General features: G+C 37.5%; 1 protein-coding gene across 1 annotated transcript in view; it reads left to right on the forward strand.

Annotated features, from left to right (window-relative positions):
• Positions 1-7410: 7410 nt before the first annotated feature.
• The window catches only part of ACSL3 (acyl-CoA synthetase long chain family member 3), a 56474-nt gene continuing 45959 nt past the window's right edge, over positions 7411-17925 (forward strand). Inside the window, 1 exon segment of the mRNA XM_032225990.1 lies at positions 7411-7556. The gene's annotated coding sequence lies outside the window, so the exon portion shown is untranslated.

Raw genomic sequence — 17925 nt, forward strand, 5'->3', positions numbered from 1 at the left:
GTTTCCCTTGTGAAACAATTTTTTATCCTCTCTGGGATATTTTCCAGGATAAAATATATATTGGAGCCAAAAATTAATAATTCCAAGTATATTAATAATTGATTTAGAGAAGGGGGTTTGCCTAAGTTCACAGAAGGATCCTGACCAAGCAACGACCTGGATTTGCACAATTTTTTAGTACCATGAACCCTTAAAGAAACCTAAGCATTTGCCTAGGGCAGCATGATGGATAGGAGCAGTGGCAGGCACTAAGTGACTTGGGTGAACATCGGAAAGCAGAAAAAAGAGTACAGAAAATCCTAACTCTTTGTTGCCATCTGATAGTTATTACGATTTTACTATTTATATCTGGTACTTGTAGCATTGGCATAACCTGCTGATACCAAGCCATCCTCAAGAGATCACTCTGAGCTACCACTGCTGACATTTGTCCCTGAGAATGATTAATATATGCAAGTCTTGGACACAGATGCAAGTCTTTTCCTTCAAATGAAACTAGTGTACTTTTAACTGAATACTTATGGTAGAAAGGGAGGCATCATCTCTCTTATTGCCCCAAGAGCTCTATTTCCCCTTGCCAGAAACAAATAAGACACATTAGAGATAATCCAGTCACAGAAATACTGATGTCCAGACAAAGAGGGCCCCTCTTCTTAAAACTGAACTTTGAATCCAATTGCACTTTGTATCTGTTCACTGTCCTCAAGTATTTTTTTAAAAAGAAGGGAAATGTTTACAGTGATGTGGACCTTGACTCAATAGTTAAGATGTTAAAGTGCAAGAGATAGTACTTCAGTTAAAATAACTCCCGAGATACAACTGGGGAATAAGGTTTCTAATAAAGTTCATATGTGTTTGCTTAGTTCCAACATGCTAGGTCTATTTGTTATGGCAATTTTGAGATCAATGTCCAATTTAGGGCACATTAAATATTTCCTTTCTTCGTCTCAGCTTAAAGATTGGTGGACCATTTGTTTCAAAGCTTTGACTAAAGCAAAAAGCAAACAGGATAAATGCAGACGCCCTGCAAATTCAATCAACCATATGTACACTTGGGCAACTCCCATAAAATAGCAAAAGAAATAAAGAGCTTGATGAAATACAAATGGAACCACCAAACATTTTTCTTGAATAAATATTTATTTATATATTTCTACAATTTATCAAGCAGCTTTAACTTGTTGAAACAAATGCCTTGGCAGAATGCCTTAGCAATGTGTTCTATCATTTGAATCTGTACCTGCAATATTACCCTATAAATCAGTGTTTTTCAACCTTTTTGTGCAAAGGCACACTTTTTTCATGAAAAAAATCACGAGGCACACCACCATTAGAAAATGTTAAAATTTTTTAACTCTGTGCCTATATTGACTATATATAAAGCAATTTTCCCACGGCACACCTTACACTATGTCACGGCACACTAGTGTGCCACGGCACAGTGGTTGAAAAACACTGCTATAAATTGTAAAATTAATATAATTCCAAACAGAACCTGTTTTCAATAGTATTTTGTTTCACGCTGTCTGCTTTAATTGAAAGATGCAACCCCCCCCAAAAAAGAACCCATCAATTTTTGCTTGTTGAAGTCTGTAAAAGAGATTAATTGCTCAAGAGTAGCATTTGAGGAGCTAGACTGATAGATCTTGTCTTTGTCCATCTTGAAATAACTGTTTGCTTTTAATTCATATGACTGCTTGATCCATCCCTTCATCTGAAATATTTTAGTTCATGCATAATATAAATCTTGAGTATAAAAATGCAGGTGCTTCCATTTGGAGACACTTCCAAACAAATGTGCTTTTAATCTGCATGGAGATCACACTGGGTCAACTCTACCATTAGGCAAAAAGAGATGACCGTTCCATGAAACTCAGTTATTACATACAGTGAGTAATGCTGGGAAATGGGAGAAGCATCTGTCTCAGTCTACATAACTGGATTGGCTTTGAGAAGCCAGGCATCTTGATTAGGGAAGATCAGCACACTGTTTTGCCCAATGTTTTGCAGAACTGCCCTATCACTGAGGGCTCTGGTCAGTGTGCTTTTAAAAATTATTCTCCTTTGGTATCTTTTGCTTCTTCTATGTGCTACTTATTGTAAATATCACTTTGGGAGACAAAGAGCAATAGATGAAACACAGAGAGCTATTATAGGCTTCTAATCCAGATTGGAAGCTATGCTGGTGTGGTCTCCTGCTGCTTTCTCTTCACAATCAAAACAGTGAATCTATGTGCCTGTTTAAACATATGAGAATACATGCAATTTGGCCTTTAGGAGCCATACAAAGGAGTGTTCTTATGCCAGTTTAGATTAATACCTAAACATGAGTCAGTATGGGAAATGAAATAGGAGTGACTAATGCTACCTACATAATTACATTTGACTAAATGTAACTCTGCATGGTACACTCTCGAAGAATTGCAAAATATGCACTCTAGGCCAGGCTATCTTTGAACAACAGAATAACAGAGTTGATAGGGACCTTGCAGGCATTCTATCTAGTCCAATTCCCTGCTCAAGCAGGAAACTCTATACCATTTCAGACAAATGGTTGTCCAATCTCTTCTTAAAAACCTCCAGTGTTGGAGCACCACAACTTCTCAAGGCAAGTTGTTCTATTGAATTCTTATCAGGAAATTCCTCATTTCTAGGTTGGCTCTTTTCTTGATTAATTTCCAGCCATTGCTTTTTGGTCTATCTTCAGGTGTTTTGGAGAATAGATTGACTTCCTCTTCTTTATGGCAGTCGCTTAGATATTGAAACATTACTATGATGTCATTCTTAGTCCTTTTCATTAAACATACCCAATTCCTGAAACCGTTTTTTATATTTTAGTCTCCAGTGCCTTAAACATCTTTGTCATTCTTCCCTGAGTTCCAACATCTTTTTTATATTGTGATAAAAACTCAGTGTAATATTCCAAGTGAATCTTACCAAGGCGTCATAAAGTGGTATCATTTCATGTGATCTTGTTTCTATCCCTGTGTTAATGAAGCCTAGGACTATGTTGGTTTTTTTGGCAGCTGCAGCAGACTGGTGGCTCATATTTTAAGTGATTGTCCACTAGGATTCCAAGATTCTTCTCACAGTTACTACTATTGAGCCAGGTATCTATTCCATACCTGTGCATTTGGTAAAAAATGTAGAACTTTACTTTTCTCACACTGAATTTCATTTTCTTAGATAGGGCCAGTATTCAAGTCTGTTGATATCCTTCTGTATCTTGAATCTATATTTTGAGTGTAGCTATTCCTGCCAGTTTGGTATCAACTACATATTTGATCAGTTCTCCTTCTATCCCATTTAAATCATGTATAAAGATGTTGAAGAGTACTGGGCTCAAGACAGAGCCTTGGAGGTAGCCCAGTTCATATTTCCCTCCATGTAGATGCAGTTCCATTAAGGATTATACATTGTGATTGGTCAGCCTGTTATGAATTCATCTGGTGATGGCATTGTCGTATCCGCATTTTTTCTATCTTATCAAGTAGTAGGTTGTGATCTGCTTACTAAAGTGGTCTGCTTACTGAAGTTCAAGTAAGTTATATCCACAGCATTTCATTTGTCCATTAATTTAGTCACTTTGTTAAAGAATGCAATAACATCTGTCTGGCATGATCTGTTTTTAACAAACCCATGCTGGCTTCTGGTTATGACTTTGTAGACGTTCATAAATTTGTTGCTAATCTTTTCCAGAATTTTCCCAGTTATTGATGTCAGGCTGATAAGTCTGTGGTATCCTGGATCCATTTCCCCACCCCCACTTTCATCCCTTTTTTGAACATTAGCCCTTTTCTAATCAACTGGTAGTTCCCTGGTGCTCCAAGATCTTTGAAAGATACAGTTTGGTGGTTCTGAGATTATGTCTGCAGTTCCCTCAGAACCTTGGTGTGTAATCCATCTAGTCCTGATGATATGAATGTGTCTCATAGGGTTAGTGGATGGATAGGGTTAGGGTTAGTCTTGCCATTTTCTTGTTTATTTTATTTCTTGCATTCCTAATCTGCATTTTACAGTATTTTTTTTGATAGTAAATGTTTTACATTTACATACAGTTCTTAAAATTCCCAACTCCACCTAGCCCTTGATTAACACTTTCCTGTTTAGCGACTGTTTCAGGTTAAAATGTCTCTAAAAAGTGCTCCTCACATTTACAACTGGTCCTTACAATTACAATTGTCACAGCATCCAGCAGTCATGTGATCAGCATTTATATGCCTCACAGCCCAGATGAGACCATATGATGTCTCACAATGAATGTTGTTTTGCAATGGAGTTGCCAGTCTCAACTGTGATTGTTTTTCTAGGATTACCTATAGTTTGTCATATAATCATTCTCAGAACCTTCCAAAACAAAGAAATGGTTGTTCCTCAGTTCTAAAAACTAACTGAATGAGTGAAGGTTTCCCTAATCCTAGTCTAACCCCTTATAGAAATTCAATACGTGATTCCAGAGTTACTATTATACCATTCCCCTCAGCCCTACAATAGTGAGAATTGATGGGGTTTGCAGTTTTGCTGGGCTACTTGCTACTGACTCCTGCTTCAAAGGATAGCCAACCATGACCTCCATTTGCCCACCACTGAGATAACTAGTAATCCAGCATCACGTTGCTCTTCAAAATGTGGATTTTCCATATTTACCTATTTGGTCTATATTTTGACTTTCCCTGTGACTAACACATTTGTAAAATATTTGTATTAAAAATTGCAACCAGTCCATTTTAGAAGACATTCTACTATATATCCTCATAATGCCAGGATTGCAATGACATCTCTGTTGGTCAAGTTACTGGGGAATCCTTTGCTGACTTCTCCAGTAGCTACTTTATATGTACACAAACTATTGGTGATGATGATGAATAGTATTGTCAGAATGGCCTCACTTAAAGCTTACATGACCTGTTGACTTTACCCTATCTGTTCATTTCTTTCCTATCTGTTGACTTTAGCCTGTCTGCTGATTTTACCCTGATTGCTGTGACACAGTAACACTTTGACTACTGCTGCCACTGCAATATTTTCTCTCTCCCCCCCAATACAGAGAAAAAAACTAATAATTTAATAAAAATGAAAACAGAATACTCTTAACAATCATAGAAATAGAAAGGAAAGTGATCCATTCTAATTGCTTGTACAATAGAAAATCTTGCAATTGCAGCTTTCCTGACTGATGTTCAGGATTTTCCTTAAGTGTTTCAGTTCTGATGGTTCTTAAAATCTCACCAAAGACTGTATCAAAAGAGACAAAGAAAACAGTTGCATTTCCACATACAGATAGTCCTCAACTTACAATTATAATTGATCCCAAATTTCCATTCTTAAGCAAGGCAGTTAAGTGAGTTTTGCCTCATTTTAAACCTTTTTTTCTCCAATTAAGCAAATTACTGCAGATGGAAAATGAATCATGTGGTCATTAAACGGATGTGGCTTCCTCCCACTGACTTTGTGATTGACTGGGAAAGTTACAAATGGAGATCACATGACTTCAGGAAAGTGATATGACAAAATCACCATCAATCAATTGTATAAATAAACTTATACAATTAACACCTACAAGAGCCGAGGTGGCGCAGTGGTTAAATGCAGCACTGCAGGCTACTTCAGCTGACTGCAGTTCTGTAGTTCAAATCTTCAAATTCTGACGGCTGTTCAAATCTCACCGGCTCAGGGTTGACTCAGCCTTCCATCCTTCCGAGGTGGGTCAAATGAGGACCCGGATTGTTGTTGGGGGCAATATGCTGACTCTGTAAACCGCTTAGAGAGGGCTGAAAGCCCTATGAAGCGGTATATAAGTCTAACTGCTATTTTAATGTCATCAAACAATAGCTACCTATTTCAGAGCCTTGAGTAGGACCCAGTAGGTGGATAAAAATGCCAAATCCAGTATAAACATCTGGCTGAATGTGTGACCAACCATAATAATATCAATCATAATAAACATAAATAAAACATAACAAAACCAAATAAAATATGAGTAACAGAAAAATAACTTAAAAGTGGCAATGTTAAATTATTTCAGATAATTTTTGGAAAAGTTCTGCATAAGCAGCTTATAGAACCTCAAAAAGAATGTAGTGAATATTAATTCTAATGGAAAGTATTTCTCAGCAGCTGAAAAACAGTACCCCTGGCCTCACTTGCCCTTACTTCACAAGACTCTAATATGGTTAAAAGCTTCTCCTTCCAAGAATAAGCTGTTTGGGCCAGATTAGTAGAAGATGGACTTGGGGCTGTATAAATTAATACCAGCACCAGCATTTTAAATTGAGTTGGAAATATTTTGGTAATGGGGAGGGACTGACACACAGGAATAATCTAATATTCATGAGTACCTGAAATGGTCCCCCAAAATTCATTTTCCTTAGCACCAAGTACTTAAATGCCTACTCCTATCTCCACAATAATTTCCAAAAAGGGGAACATTACAATAATTATCAAATATGTCTAGATTGGACACAATTACAGTCTGTTTCAAGATTGCAAGCATCATCCTTGTCAGAAAGAGACACTAATAATTTCCTGAACCCAACTAACCACACCTTCCTCCTATGCCCTAAAGGAGACAAGAAGAGCAGGGATCAAGAGCACAGGTGAACTTCCAGTCATACTGACTGCCTTAGAAAGTTCCATTTTAAATCTTTCATTTGCTATACTGTATACATTTTACAAGGTTTATTGAAATCAAATTTGCAACAAGGAGTCAAAGGCAGAAGACAAATGTTTCCCGATTTAACACTACAGTATATTTTATACCCTTCCTTCAAATCGGCCAAATACAAACGCTGAGTTCTCCCGACGTCATTCATGATTTCCTCCTACAGCGGCAGCACGACCATGAGAGACCAGGAAGCCCAGTACCTGTATTTTAAATTTTTGTTTAGCCTCGGAAGTTAAATTATTAACGCCATTAGCCAATATGGATCTGCATAATAAATTGCCTTCACATGATCAGGTGGCTTGAGAACAATACAACGTTGGCGAGAGGCTAATAACGGTGGCAACAATGCTTTGATTCTATCAATTGGGCAGTGCCTGAGCAGTGGACACGCTGGCGTTTAATTTGCAAAGCATAAATGGTATTTCCAGGCAGCTTTCCCCTTTAGCCTCTGCCGCTGCTGTAGCTAGTTCATTGTGTCACCACCACCACCAGCCGCCGCCGCTTTCCTCCAGCGCCCGTGACCCTAAAGCAAAAAATGACCGAGAGTAACCCTGGCGCTGTTCTCTCCCGCGCGCGTGCTTCCCCCCCTCTCACCGACACAACCGTTTTAGAACGTAATAGAGCCAGCCCCTCGCGCGCCACCCTGCGCGAACCAATGAGGATCCGCTGCCGCGGCATACGGAATGAGGATGGACCGCCGCGGCGATTGTGAGGTGCGCCAGCTCGAGGCGGAAGGAGGGGGAGGGGGAGGCTCATCACGGAGACTTGGGCCTTGTTCATTGGCTCGGCGGGGCTGGACCGCCCAAGGCTGGAGTTAACGCGACACCCGCAGAGGGGGCTCCCGGCACACACGAGGAGCGTCGCTTTACCAGCTTCTCCTCTGGCCGCAGTGGTGAGTTCGGCGGGAGCCGGGAAAGGGTACGGAGTGTTTGTGGAGGGAAGAGCGGAGGGGCTTGGAGAACGAGGGCCCCTTTCAGGACCGCGTTGGGAGCCTCCCAGGCTGTGGCAGAGCAAGCGAGGAAGGAAGGCAGGAAGGCAGTCTTTTCTTAACAGGAGCGGGATCAGGGCCGACCCAGCACGGGCTTGAGGAAGACCCCCGGGGGTGCCTGTGGGAAGCAGGCGAAAGGCTTTGGATCTCGGCGTCAGACCCGAGAGGCCTGCTGCATAATTCCAGAATTTATTAATAGGGTTAATCCTGCACGATTTTATAGCATGCAATTCCTCTTCCCGCTTCCACAGTAACCCGGGTTAGGCCGGTGAAGACTGCAACTCGGTGTAAGCTTACCGGCGAATAAGTCGTGTACGTGGTGAAATGGGGCGAGCTCCTTTTTGAGTAAATGTTTCTGGCTGCCTTGTGTATCCACTTCTTACCTTGCCTTAACCTGCCTCAAGCATGTTCATAGTTGCATCTGATAAATGATACTTCTTGCCACATGTGCAAATTTTAAGCATTATTCACTCACGATGATGCTTTCTTGAGTTCATCCTTGAAGTGTCATCCTGTGCATATTGATTCAAAATAAGCTCCATTATATCCGCTATACTTTCCTTGGTAGTAGTAGAAAGTAGGCTTAAGGTGGCACTGCCAATTGCCTAATACGATTTCACATTTTTATGCATAAGTTGATTAAATAATTCTGTAATTTTTAACTCTGCATTCATAAGTGATTGTTGGTTTCTATTTATATTAGCAATTGTGAATATAGAAGTAGGACTTGCTCTATTCATCCAAAAAGCATATGAGCATTTATGCACTTGTGCCAGTTCTATTCTTACTACCACTTCTGCAAACTAACATCACTGATATGAGCACACATGTCTTTCTATAAATGGGATTACATGGCCAGAATCCAGAACTGCTTTAGAATAGTTAGGAGAGACTGTTAAATCAATTTATGATACAATATGATAGTAGATAGTATCACTGCAGTAGGTATATAAAATATTTCAGAAGAATAAGGACTTTTTTTACTTTACTTTTTACTTTGCTATTTTTTTACTTCTAGACTATTTTTGCTGTGTACAGGTAGTGTATGAGTATGTTAAATTGCCTTTCATGTATAAGAGCAACTTTCACCTACTTCTCTAATCCTTACTTATCTAAAGCTCTGTTTTCATTAATAGAAATTGCGATAGTATCTGGAATATGGTCCAGTAATCTTCATTATGCTTGGTGAATTTATAGAAAGTTGAAAGTAAGTTTACTTGGGACTTTATTTTCACCACAAAGTTCAACTTTGAGACTCATTTTTATAGCCAAAAATAGAAATAGAGGGTCATATTATTTTTTGCTGTGACTTTGCTAGTTGTAAACCTGTTCATAAAATCAATATTAATTTATGACTGGGGAACTGCGTGGTCATCTAATTAGTTTTTTAGGGCCTCTATGATTTTACACAAAGAGGCTTCTAGGGAAAAAAATAACAGTGGATAATTTTCTCTGTCAGTAAAATAAAGCCAATATTTAAATAAGATCAGTATTATACTGAAAATACTGATAGTAAACTATTTTGGGAAACATTTTATTAAATAATCACTTATAACTTTCTGCAGCAGCTACTAAGGTATAAAGAATTTTCCGAATATCCTTTTGGTTAGTTGATTCTAACCATCTTGCAATTACTTCTCAGACAAGTTTCTTTAAAAAGTTTACCATCAATTTTGGATCATTGATCTGTAGATTCTTTACTTCAGGCATATGAAATATATGGCCAGCAGAGCCTTACTTTTTTCAGAATTGTACAACAACATACACATTTGATCTGTATCAGTGCCAATCTATAGATATGCTGCATTTACAGCATGGTGTTTAGCTTCATTTGAGTTAGCATTCTGATGAACAAGTAATCTTCAGCATTAAGATATTATAAAACCTGACACTCTGTTCCTGAATTGCTGCATTATTTTCAGAGTTTCAGATTCATGTCATCCACCTTTTGGATCACTTTGCTATAATTGAGATACTATAATCAGAAAGTATGCACTGCTTAGAATTTAGCCGTATCTATTTTATATTAGCAAATAACTTATACTCAGAAAATAATTCTGATGAATCTATATACAAATAAGTGATTACTGTTTCTGATCTCAAATGAGTATTTTAATATTCACTCATCATAGAAGTTTTGAAAGCATGGTTTTTATATACTAATCCTTTTAATTTTTCATTTGATTAGGATTTTCCTTCCTGATTTTTTTTCCTTGATGTATTATCTAAGTCAGGGATCCCCAACCCCCAGTCTGGACTGGTATGTCAGAAACCGTGTCACACAAATAAGCGAAGCCCCATCCCCAGTATACTGGCAGCACGAAAAGCCATGCCACCTCCTGGTCCACAGAAAAACCTTTCTCCACAGAACTGGTCCCTGATGCGTAAAAGATTGGATGCCACTGTTCTAACTATTCACTTTTTAAAATGCTATTCATATTAAGGAAATTTATTTTTACTTTTAAAAAACACTTATTTTTAAGAGAACCAACAAGATTCAAAAAATATTTTTTTTAAAAAACCTTTCAAAATTTATACTATCAGTAACAGATTCTTTTACTGGATGGCCATAATAAAAGCAGAAAAGGAATGATGAAAAGCTACCTCATCCAACTGCTCTATATGCAAAAAGTGCCTTTTACAGTTAATAATTGCAATTCCTAGAATGGGAGCCTTGCAGACAATCACCCTATCACTTACCATATGGGCTGCTGCAATATGTTCTACATGGTGCTATTGATGAAGACCACTTAGAAATTTGTTGTTCCAGAATGTGTGGGCCATACCATGTTATGGCCATATGATGCCTCTGCTCCATGACCTGTAATAGTTGCCTTCTAGCATGCAGGTACAATTCAAAGTTTTAGTTACCAGTCATAATGACTTTCATGGCATAGACCTGACTATCTGAAGAACCATCTCTCTGATGGTTTTTGCCCCATCCTGGACCATTATACAGAATAAGAATGCTCATATTGAATAAATACTTGGGTTATCACTCAGATTTTTCTACAGGTACAATTTAAGTAAATAATAAGATATAAGTGTAGGTAATTAATATTGGAGCTGTTTAAAACTACACATTTAATCCTAATAGTATAATGATAGTAATATACTATACATTTTGAATTTTCTAAAGCAAGAAAATAAACAGTATTATGAGGATTGATAATTATCCTAGTTATAAGAGATACACATTGCAAACAGGTCTTTTCTTTATGAATTCATATCAGAAATAATAGACTAGGTAAACTACCCTACATACATGTTTATAAGCTCATCTGTGTATAAACCAACTCTTTGACCAAGATGTTGTGAAAAATGTATCACCCATAGATACACTGATTCTTAAAAGTTTTTGTATCCTTTAGTATTCACTATTGACTTATCCATGGATAATCCATGAGTTTCCATTTTTTACCTATTTTGATTAAAAATTTGAGTGTCGGCTTATCCTCAGTTGGATATATTCACTAGTATATACAAGTTATATAGATACTTTTAAAAAGTATTAATGTATATACTTGTGGATAACCCTATCTATATATAAGGAAATAAATTTAACAAGTCGAAAGTAATTTTGGCATCTAAAACTCTTGTTTTATTTACAAGTATATCAGTGGTGGGTTCTGGATTCACCCACATGGACGCGCATGGTGCGGGCGCAAATGCATGCGTGCAGGCATCACGCTTGCAACGCTTCCGCAAGCCTCTGTGATGCTCCAGCTGCTTGGCAGGGCATTGCACAGGTGCTGTACGCGCCATGCACATGCGTGGAAGCACCAAAGGCTTAAAACACAGGTAAGGAGCTCGGGCAGGAGGGTGGGCCCTCTGGAGCACCGTACCGGAATGGTATCCGGTGCTCCGGGCAGGCTCCGGTACGCCTGTACTGGGGCATACCACCTGCAACCCACCACTGAAGTATATACAGTATGGTAGGTTTATTCTCCAGTAGCTTTAAATTACAAAATCCATTCTACTCAGCCAGCCGTTGTGGACATGCTAGTTGTCAGCAATGGTAGTTAAATGCATTTCAATTGTATCCTTTTCAGATAAGCAAACACTGGGCCCAAACATTATATAACAAACCAGGAGTGGTTGAATTTGTGTAATATATAACATTAAAACAAAGCCTATGATGCATTAGGGGTACATGTAAACCTAGTCTGATAGTGTTGTGTATAACATACATATATACTAGTAAAAAATATAGGGAATTTCGTTTTTAAAACATGCATGTCTCTAAGAAATATAATTCTTTGCCCCAGACTATAGTCCTCTCTGTGTTCTTTTTCTACTGTATTTGTCCTTCATTTGGGTTTAGCATGGAAACACTTACTGTTGGAAGAATGAGTGCATTGGAATTTCTTCCAAATGCGTTCCGAATTGGATTTATTGTTTATAATAATGTTTTCAACTTTATTCTATGAAAACACTAAACATCAACTTGTCCCTGTGTAGCTCAATGGATTCTGTGAAGTACTCTGTTGGTGATCCTCAATAAAGTACTATTTAAGGCATACAGAAATAGTATATGTGTGGCACACTTTGCTAGTCAGTGGCCAAAGTAATAATTACAAATGACTGTTTGAGGCATATCTTCCCCAAACAGAACGAAGTCCATTAGAGACAAAATAATTACCAATCTCAATTTTGGTATACTGAGATAAAATGATTGAATTACTCAGATGATGTTTTTGGGGCTTTGGGATTAGAGGAACCTATGAAAGATTTAGAGCTAAAATAAAATAAGATTTTGTTCTAGTTAGATTTATGTGTTACTTGGACGTGTCATTAAAAATATTTAAAATAATGGAATGTTTATTTGGAACTTAGACTACTAGGGCCTAGTATTCATGAACAAGCTGAAGACAAGCTGCTTCCCTTCACCAGCAGTAAGAAAATTTGTTTGAAGTATTTTCCACTTTGATAGAATTATCACCTTATATTGATAGGTACTCCAAATATTAAATGTTACAAACTTCAATTACTTTTTGTTGTATCCGCATCTCATGATACCTCTTCAAAAGCAGTCATTTCATTTGATTAGTAGGAAGAATGATAACAACATTAATTTAGTGCTTACTCGAAGAATTCAGCCGTTAGCCCAATTCAGTCTAAGAATTGCCCCCTTCAAGAATGTGCAATCTAAATTCTTAAGGACCATATTTCAAGTCCCATGATTTGTTCCTAATCTGATCTTGAGCCATTGAGGCCAGTGTAATCAAATTGAAATTTGTATTTACATTCCCTCAATGGTTGCATGTACCCCACTTTCCCATAAGCTTGACAGCTGTGATTTTAAGTAATGACTTTTATTTCATTTTGAGATAGGATATTGTGTGAGAAATTAAAGCATTGTGTTCTCTCACTATAAAGATATAGTGGAAGTAGTCAATCATAAAAAAATAGTCTAAATTATGCTGGATCCTTATGATAGTGTTCCAAGTGCTCATATATGCTGCTTAATAATCTGTCTTAGAACATTGCTGAAGATCTTTTTTGAACATTAAGGTAACATTTGATCTTTTGTGGTCAGTTTTAGAGATTCATATTTAATGGCAATGTTATTTCATCCTTGCCATTCCCTGCAATTCTGTTTTAAAAAGAGCTAATATGAAGGCCTGCAGCTGGTTAGCCACTGTTGCTGGCAGAATACTGAGCTAAAAAAAAACCTCACTTGTCTGAAACAACATTTCAAGAATGTTGTTTCAGACAAGTGGGGGTTTTTTTTAGCTGGAGTTGTAATAATAATGTAATAAAATTTAAAGTGTCACTGGTAATTTCAGCGTCCTCCAGTTTATGTGGGCAGCTTTATTCAATACCATTATTTGATTTCAAAGTAGAATGCATATTTTCCATCTCTTCAAAATCCTATTGATAGATTAGAAGGTTCTTTTTTCTTTGGCTCATACCCAACAGCAATATTAGAACAGCTTGTTTATTCTAATAAATATCATTATTTATAAGAATAAACTGAATCTGAAACATGCTGTCAAGTTAACATCCAGTTCATCTTTCATAATTTTATTGCACAACCATATTTTCATCTTCAGTTCTGAAGTTTACAGACTGCCTTAAAATTGCTGATTAGTTACTATATAGTTGAATAATGGATTTCAATGAGACAGTGCACAGGTCTGCAATTTAATCTTTTTGTATGGCATAATATGATTAGTGAGAGTAATGGCTGGAACATTTGAAAATGATTTAAGAAAGTTTCAACATAACTTGAATATATAATTAATTAAGGGTTTAATCTGTTTATTTAGAACAATTGAAATTATTTTAATAGGCAATATAATAGCTCTTTGTGTCTGCCTAATAAAATTTTTTAAAGCCTTCCAATATCACTAAAGTTTAATTCAAAATATGTAGAAAATTATGAAAATACTGATTTTAAAACAAACTGATTAAAAGTCTGTACCGTATCAATCAGCATAAATAATAAGTCTGGAGAATGGGAGCTGCAGTACAAAAAAACCTGAATGGCACTAGGTTGATTATATATCAGGTTTTCCAAACTGCCAATACTTGAAACACTGCATTTCTGCTAAAAAAAAAACCAAAAAACCCACAAAATAGAACACCTTGCCAAATCTGTAATTATTCAAAGGAGAAATATCCCCTCCGCCCAAAAAAGACTCCAGCACAAATCCCTTTTCAACACTAAAGTTGCCTTACTTATCTTTAATAGCGAAGTGCTGTAGCCGCGGTTGAAAGCTAGGTTTGTTATCAATGCCTGAACCTTCCGCCGGGGGGCGGTGAGGGGGGGGCTTCCAGTGCCTAGGTCGAGCAACCCCCGATAGTCTTGGCTTGGAGCCGGGCAAAGAACGGGCTGCTACTTGGCCGCCTTTGCGTGAGTCAGAAGTAGGGGCCGGGGAGAAAAGCTACTAGAGTGGAATCGCGTCACAAGGCGGATTTTCCGTTTCCACGGCAACCCCTCTTCGGAGGCTGCGTGTAACCCCAAGGTAGAGGAAATAGATGGCCGGGCGCCTGCCTGAGAAAACGGAGGGTGGGAAGGGCTACCCGGTGGATGGGAGGAAAGCGGGAAAAACTTGCTGCCCTCCCGCCCACCGGGGGCTCTCAGGTAAAGTTTACCCATTAGAGAGCTGCGGTTAAAAAAGAACACGATATGAATCTGAAAGGTGCTGGATAGCACTATTCATCCGCTTGCACCCCATGGGTTCCCAGGAAACACGTATATAAACAACAGATTGCAAGAAAGCTGACTAGTTTGAATCGTGCTATTTAAAAAAAGAGCACTAGAGGGCGGTTGTTTTCTCTAATGTACTTTAATTCACAGTACAAACTTTCCCAATTAAATTGACTTGACTTGTGTTAATCCTGGGAATTTAAAGAATAAATATAGGGAAAATTTTAAAACATTTACAGAAAAGCATTCCTCCTCTGATCCCTTTTTTGTTTTTTGTTTTTTATAACTTACTAGCATGGTGCCCCTGGACATGTTTGCCTTTTATTATCCAATGAAGATTAACCATTTTTATATTTAAATCCATTTGGGTTCAAAAATTCACATTTTGAGTTGCTTGTTCTTGATAACAGCCTGCAATGACTGCAATGAGATTTAATATTGTGGAGTATCACAATGAACAGTAGAGTTGGATGTTATTAAACTTGTTTTTTTTCTGTATAACTGCTAAAAGTCAGATATGTTTAATTTTTGGACAACAGACATGCTTGCTGATTTAAATTGTATTTAAGTTGATTTAAGTTGTAGCCACAGTTATGTTGCTAGCAAATGATATTGTGATATTATTTTTATGTTCTATACTGCCACTCAATAGTGATCAGATGTAGTGAATAGATAACATTTTGTGCCTTCAAGTCAATGTTAATTCCTAGTGATTGCTTGGATTAGACCCTGCACTTTACAAAGTTTTAGAAGTGCTTTGCTATTGTCTTTTTCCTAGGACTCAGATAGACAGTTGGCCCAAAGTCTTCAAGCTGGCTTTGTGCCTAAGTACTAGAATTACTGTCTCTTGCCTGATGCCCTAAGCACTACCCAAGCCAGCTCTCAATAGATTACTACATTAAGCTATATTTAATACATTTTGTAAGATACATTTGACATAATAGAGCTGAATTGGATTCCTTTAAAATACATTTAATACTGCCTATTTGGAAGGTTAAATACAAATATGCAGAAAACCTTGATGTAATCTTATTCTCAAACTAACCCTAGAATCTTTTTCAATTTACTAATTAAACTAAAATTACAAGGTTTTCTTTAGATGCATTAATATATTTGGTCTGCATTTAATTGTTAGAAACCATAACTACAACTTTTGTTTCAAAAAGATCATTTGAAACATAGTTTTTAAGAAGGAGAGAAATTGTTTTAGCATTTTGAACACCTTCCAGAAATGTGCAAACATGTTTCTACCATAATGTTCTGGGATAGTAAGTCCAGCGATTTTTCAGCACTGTCCTGCAAGATGCCTTTGGAAATTTACAAAATAGCCAAAACAATGGAAGTCTAACACATAATTATAAGTAACATAATTAGCTATCTTAGTGGCATGCATGTTATATATTAATTTATACAGAGCAAGTAAGGCCATTTTACAATAAAGCAGATTTGAGCAGTCCTAAGCACCCTTAACTGTTCATTTAACCATATTGTGATAGTGAACTCCTGTGGCTATATCAAGTGAATTGATGGTGGCTGTCGTAAAAAAAATATTATGCTATAAGAACTAAATCTATTACTGTACATGCTCGTGAATAAGGCAATCTGCAGTTATCTTTTAACCAAAGCATAAAAATGTGGTATCCTGACCCTCAATATTTTTGCATGTAATTTTCATAATTATCTGGGGAGGCACATTTTTCATGGTAGTTTGGTTAAAAATTTGAGAGTTGGCTTTTCTATAGATGGGCTTCTTTGTGAGCATATGCAGGTACCTTTAAAAAGTTAAAAACTTAAAAATATATTTTAAAGTACCCGGATATCAAATATACTTGCTGATAAGCCCATCTGTGGATGACTAAATCCAATTTTGAGGTGCATTTTGAGATCTAAAATTCATAGTTCATGCACAAGTCAGTTTGGTAAATAAGTTAATAAGACAAAGAGTTTAAGATTTCATAATAGTTGAAATAGTTGCATTTTTAAAATGAATATATAGTTTAAACTATATAATCATAAACAATCATCTGGTTGTTTCCATTTCTTTGTAATCCAGTATAATGATTTTGTCAACATTGTCTATCAGTAACTGCTTCTTTGAGTCCTTATAAAGTCAAGTGTGTCTCATTGACATTTAACCCCTTTATCTTCTCTCTGCTTTTTGTTCAAGAACCTTTGATTTTGCTTTATTTAAAGACTGTTCCAAAATTGCTTTTCAAAGTCAACTGGACCTTTTTGTTTTTTCTTGGGAGACATTTCCAAAATGAAATGCACAGGTACAGTATAGGTGGTACCTTGCTCAATAGTAGTAACTGTGAGAGGGATCTTGGAATCCTACTGGACAACCATTTAAATATGAGCCAGCAGTGTGTAGCAGCTGCCAAAAAAGCCAACAGAGTTCTAGGCTACATAAACAGAGGGATAGAATCAAGATCAAGTGAAGTGTTAATACCACTTTTTAATGCCTTGGTAAGGCCACACTTGGAATACTGCATTCAGTTTTGGTTGCCGCGATGTAGAAAAGATGTGGAGACTCTAGAAAGAGTGCAGAGAAGAGCAACAAAGATGACTAGGGGACTGGAGATTAAAACATGAAGAACGGTTGCAGGAACTGGGTATGTCTAGTTTAATAGAAAGAAGGACTAGGGGAGACATGATAGCAGTGTTCCAATATCTCAGGGGTTGCCACAAAGAAGAAGGAGTCAAACTATTCTCCAAGGCACCTGAGGGTAGAACAAGAAGCAACGGGTGGAAACTAATCAAGGAGAGAAGCAACTTAGAACTGAGGAGAAATTTCCTTACAGTTAGAACAATTAATCAGTGGAACAGCTTGCCTCCAGAAGTTGTGAATGCTCCAACACTGGAAGTCTTTAAGGAGATGTTGGATAGCCATTTGTCTGAAATGGTATAGGGCAGTCATGGCAAACCTGTGACACCTGCGGAGCCGTTTGTCAGGGCACGTGAGGCGCTGCCCTGTCAGCTGGCCAGCACACATGTGCACGCTGGCCAGCTGAGTTCACCCTTTTTAAAGCCATTTTTCAGCTTCCCCAGGCTCCAGAGGCTTTATAGGACCATGGGAAGGGCGAAAAGAGCCTCCCTCGCCCCCCCGGGGGCCCTCCG

This window comes from Thamnophis elegans, chromosome 10 (genome assembly GCF_009769535.1).
Source record: "Thamnophis elegans isolate rThaEle1 chromosome 10, rThaEle1.pri, whole genome shotgun sequence".
NCBI classification, from domain to species: domain Eukaryota; kingdom Metazoa; phylum Chordata; class Lepidosauria; order Squamata; family Colubridae; genus Thamnophis; species Thamnophis elegans.